This window comes from Quercus suber, unplaced genomic scaffold, assembly GCF_002906115.3.
Source record: "Quercus suber isolate HL8 unplaced genomic scaffold, Cork oak 2.0 scaffold_950, whole genome shotgun sequence".
NCBI classification, from domain to species: Eukaryota; Viridiplantae; Streptophyta; class Magnoliopsida; order Fagales; family Fagaceae; genus Quercus; species Quercus suber.
In genome coordinates this window covers 7,316-13,415 of record NW_027070370.1, presented here as the reverse complement: position 1 = coordinate 13,415, position 6,100 = coordinate 7,316, and positions in this window count along the sequence as shown.

Sequence of the window (6,100 nt, the reverse complement as noted above, 5' to 3'; positions counted from 1 at the left end):
CCAAATTACTAAAACATGAACAAATGACAAATTTCAAACTTTAAAAAGTTTTAATTTGTTTGCACACATATCAAATATGGGAAATGGAGAGAGTAAGTTTAAAAATTATTCAGGAGAAAAGGAAACATCAAGTAAAAAGGATAGGCAAATTTTGCCAATAACTCGTCCACTTGAACGAGTTTTTCTTTATTTTCTAATATATAATCTACACACTTGTTTACAATATATGTTTCAAACATTGCTCCTTACACAGTTAAAATGAAAAGGTACAAAGCATCAACACATCTGATTTGATTTATATCTTCATCATTAATAAAAGTTTTAAAAGGTAAAACATATTTACATGATTGCATGATAGCGGTAGTGCGAGTGCTACAACAATAGTTCCCGATATGACATGCGTCTCAAATGTGGAATTTTAGGGTTCTAACTAACCGCTTTAGCAGCAATAGCAATGTCAAATGGAAGGAAATGAGGTTTAAATCTATATATGTTCAATTTTTTGTTCATTTGATGGATTTTGGGCTAACTAAAAGTTTTTTAAGGACCAAACAACAAACTCCTTGATCAAAATTATATCATTTATTCTCAATGCATCTAGTTTGTGAGTAAATTATTTTACATAATTTTAATTTGTTTTATTGTTCTTGTTCATAATATCTATTTGTGTTCCTTATGATTAGATATGTTTGTGCTCATATTTACATAATCACAAAAATAAGTTAATTTTCTATGATATATCCAACATAAATAGAGAAAGATTTGAGAATAAAAACTATGAAACAAACAATGGTGATTTTTTTCCCTTCACTAAAAGTTAAGAGCATCTCCAACAAAATCTTCAAATTTTTGTACTGTTTGGAGAGTGAACAGTTGCATTTACCTTTTACTTATTTACTTTTTCAAATATACTTTTCAACAGACTCTTTATTATTTCTCTATTCCGTTTAAATATTATTTTTTTCATTCTTTCTTTATTCTTATTTTAATCTTTCTTTATTCTTCCTCTATTCATTCCCAACAACTAGCAATGAGTCTACTAGTATGGAACTGTCATGGGCTTGGGAACCTGCGTATAGAAGATTAGCTTGCAGAGATAGTGCGGGCAAAAGATCCCTTTGTTGTGTTTTTAGCTGAGACATGGACAGATAAAGCAAGGCTAGAATGGATACAACAAAGAATTCAGTTCAAAAATTTATTTGAAGATCCTAGAAGAAATAGGGCAAGCGGTTTGGCCATTTTTTGGAAGGAAGATTTTAAACTGGATATTGAAACTTTCTCCCATAACCATATTGATACCACCGTTAATAAAAATAAGGACAACGATTGGAGATTCACCGGCTTTTATGGTGAACTTGATGCACAAAAAAGGCATGAAGCTTGGGCTAAACTTAGAAATTTGAAGAACCGGAGTGTCTCTCCTTGGCTGTGCACGGGGGACTTCAATGAAATAACGCTACAATCAGAAAAAGAAAGAGGCAGAGATAGGTCACACAATCAAATGCAATCCTTTAGAGACGCATTGGATGAGTGTGGCTTCATGGACTTGGGGTTTGTGGGCTTCCCTTTCACATGGCATAAACACTTTATAGGTTATACGGTGTGGGAGAGGTTGGATAGGGCCATGGTGACCAATGAATGGTTTTATATGTTCCCTGGTACTCAAATCCATCACGTGGATGTCACAACTTCTGATCACAAAGCACTTTGGATTACACTTGAAGGTATGGATTCTAGCTTTCAAAAACCGTTTCGACTTGAACATATTGGTTGAGAATCCTAGAATCTGAAGTCAACCTATTGCTAGATAAAGAGGCTAAAATGTGCGAACAGAGATCACAGATTATGTGGCTTAAGGATGGCGACCACAACACATGGTTTTTTCACAGCAAAGCCTCTCAACGTCGTCGCCGAAATTACATCAAAAGCCTGTATGATCACATGGGCAGATGGTGCACTCGGCCAACATAGATTATAGCCACAATCCTGAAATTCTATACAGATCTCTTTACCTCTACAAACCCGAATACCTTTGATGAAATGGTGGAGGTTATTCTTGAGGTAGTTTCAGATGAGATGAATGACAAGCTTATCAGGGACTTTACAATGGAAGAAGTTGAGACTTCCCTCAAGCAAATGGCGCCCATGAAAGCGCCTGGCCCCGACAGTATGCCACCCCTTTTCTATTAAACATATTGGTCTTTGCTTGGGTCAGATGTATCACATTCAATTTTACATTACCTTAATACCGGAATTTTACCTCCATCACTTGGACATTTTTTTATTACTCTAATTCCTAAGGTAAAAAATCCAGAATATGTGCATCAATTTAGACCTATCAGTTTAAGCAATGTTTTGTATAGGATCTTCTCTAAGGTACTAGCAAACAGATTGCGAGATATTATGCCACTACTAATCTCGGAACACCAAAGTGCATTTATGTTGGACCGCCTAATTTCAGATAAGATTCTGGTAGCCTTTGAAACTTTGCACTATATGAGAAATCACACCAAAGGGAAGACGAGGTTTATGGCTCTGAAACTTGACATGAGTAAAGCATATGACAGTGTGGAGTGGGCTTATATGGAAAAAGTATTGAAAAAAATGGGTTTTCATGAGAGGTGGGTGAAGCTTATGATGGTGTGTATTACAACGGCATCCTACTCCGTTTTGATAAATGGAGAACCTCATGGTGAAATCACCCCCATTCGGGGACTTCGCCAAGGTGACCCCTTCTCCCCCTACCTTTTTCTCATGTGCACCGAGGGGTTGAATGGCTTGATAAGTAAAGTAGCCACGGACGGAGATATTAAGGGGGTTTCCATTTGCTGTAATGGGCCTAAACTAACCCACCTTCTTTTTATAGATGATAGTCTCATTTTTTGCAGATCTAGTGAAAGCGAATGCCAAAGCTTGCTTAATATCCTTGCAAAATATGAATGAGCCTCCGGTCAACAAATTAATAGAGCGAAGACCACTTTGTTTTTTAGCAAGTCCACAAATGAGACGAGGCAAACAATGATCAAGGAGTTGCTTGGAGTTTCGGCCATCCACCACTATGAGAAATACCTTGGCCTACCATCACTTGTAGGTTGAAAAAAGAAGGAGAGCTTCACCCATATTAAACAACAGGTTTGGAAGAAGTTGCAAGGATGGGAGGGGAAGCTTCTATCACAAGCGAGGAGGGAGATTTTGATCAAAGCAGTGGCTCAAGCTCTCCCCACTTATACTATGACATGTTTCAAATTGCCGATTACTTTATGCCATGAAATTGAGTAATTGATTTGTCTATTTTTTTGGGGCTAAAGAGGAGATAATAGGAAGATACATTGGGTGAAGTGGCAAGATTTATGTAGACCGAAATCACAAGGAGGTATGGGTTTTAAAGATCTCTCATTGTTCAATGATGCTCTTTTAGCAAAACAAACTTGGCGGCTCCTTCATGACTCTCAATCTTTGTTCTATAGAGTTTTCAAAGCAAAATTCTTTCCAAACTCTACAATTATGGAAGCTAAGAATCCGAGCAATGCATCATATGCTTGGAAGAGCATCCTCAAAGGTAGGGAGGTGACTAAAAAGGGGGTGACATGGAGAATTGGGAGGGGAGATTTAGTCCATGTTTGGGGTGATAATTGGCTTCCTATTAAAAGCTGTCCAAAGGTTATTACACCAAGACCTGTTGGTGGAGAAACGGTCTTGGTTAGGGAGTTGATGGATCCGGTCTATAGAACGTGGAAGGAGGATGTCATTAAGGGGATGTTCTATGAGTTTGAAGCCTTCATCATAAAAAATATACCTTTATGCCGAACCATTCGGGAGGATGTATTGATCTGGCCTTTTAACCCAAACGGAGAATACTTAGTAAAATCCAGATACAGGTTCTTATAGGATGCACAGTTGAGGCAACAACAAGGCCTGTCCAACTTTGAACCCATGAAGCCGTTGTGGAAAAAAATCTAGAACCTGGGAGTGCCAAACAAGGTAAAACATCTAGTTTGGAGGGCTTGCAGAGATTCCATTCCTACTAAAGCAAACTTGGTCAGGCGTAAAATTTTGGTGGATGACTTGTGCGAGGCCTGTAAGCAGCACAAGGAGGATACAGTGCATGCATTATATCGATGCCCACTGCTTGAACCCCTCTGGAGTCGCACATCCATGTGGAATCACGATGCTTTCAAGAGAAGCACCTGTTTCACTGACATTATTGAGTTTGTTTTTGCAGGTGATAAAGGACAGGAGCTCTTTACCTCAGTGATTTGGAACCTATGGAATCATCGAAACAATCTTCGACTCAGCAAACTAGCCATACTGTTGGACAAAGTTCTGGATACAGCCGTGAAAAATGGCTTGAGACCCTTCTAACTGAAGCACCAACGCTGCCCCAAAAACCAACGCTACCTCAACGATCAGCCACCTGGTCCCCCCCTGGACTAAACAGCTACAAAATCAACTTTGATGGCGCAACGTTTGCGGACACGAATACTGCGGGCATGGGAATCATTATCCGAAACAATGTAGGCCTTCCTATGGCTTCTTTATCACAGAAAATACCACTTCCAAGTATGGTGATTGAAGTCGAGATCCTTGCAGCACGAACAACACTTGAGCTGGATTTGGAGTTGGGCTTTGATAACATGGTACTTGAAGCAGATTTTGAGACCCTGATGAAAGCACTAAAATAGGGCAGTAGCAGTTTGACACACTATGGGCATCTTCTACAAGATATTTTATTTCTTAGTTCACATTTCTCTTCTGTGGAATTTTGCTTTATACGAAGACTAGGAAATAAGGTAGCTCATTACTTAGCGAGGAAAGCAAATTCTCTCAACCATATGACGGTCTGGATGGAAGATGTACCACCAGACCTCCTGACTGTATTACTGGCTAATTCAAATGGCCCCCCTTAATAAAATAATATGATGGCTTCTTTCTCAAAAAAAAAAAAAAAAAATCTATATTTTTCAAATTCTTAACTATATTTTAACTTATCAATTACACTTTCAATTTTAGTATTTGAAGAAAAACCCATTTAATCTTAATTTAAGAGATTTTTATTCTTATCATTCATTAACTTATAATTAATTTCCTTAAACAAACACATACTATACTTACCAATTATCATTAAAAAAGTCAACCACACGTTTTAGACCATTCCTCTCTCTCTCTCTCTCTCTCTCTCTCTCTCTTTTTTTTTTTTTTTTTTTTTTTTTTTTTTTTTTTTTTTTTTTTTTTCAGCTACTGCTACTACTGTTGCTCAGAGAAGCCAGACCATTCCTTTTTTTCCTTATTATTAACTTATAATTAATTTTCTTTAAAAAATACCATACTTATCAAAAACAAAATTCATAACATGTTCAGACCAATCCTTTTTTTCTCCAACCCCCTCCCTTTTTCCTTTTGGTTTCATTATCTTCAAACACATACAGACATGTATAGAGAGAAAGGAGAAATTTCCCCTGCTCCACTGCACCACCACCACTGCATCTTTACCGCTACTCCTCCTCCTCACTGCTGAGTGCATGTAGCAAGGGTCAGATTGGCTTCTATTTTTTTTCCTTGTTCTTGATCAATTGTTGTTTCTGAGTTTAGATTTGTCAGATTTGCTTTTTTTTTTTTCCTTGATCTTTTGTTGTTCTATTTTTTTTTGGATAAGTGACTCTTTCTCCGTGATTTCAGGGTAGATAATGCTCAACAAGCCCACCAAAAATAAAGTTTAATAATAAAAAGCAAAAGATGAAAAATAAAACTATGGTTATAGCTCCCTCAATATAATTCACATAAACCTTTGATAAAAAGAACCCAAGTTTCACAGACTAAAATCAAAACTTATAGCAAAAAAAGAAAGAAAGAAAGAAAGAAAGCTATTTGAATATTTTCCAAGAAGCCAAACATAATTTTTTTATTTTATTTTTCTGTTCTTGACCTGTTGTTATTGTTGTTTCAATTTTAGATTTGTTGTTTAAATTAAATTGGTTTTATGAGAACAAGAATTGTTCTGTGACAAGAAACAAAGAGAGATTGTGAGACCCAAAAACAAATCAAAGACAAAAGAGAAAGAAGTGATGTATATTAGGTGCTAGAATTTTTTAATGAAAAAAAA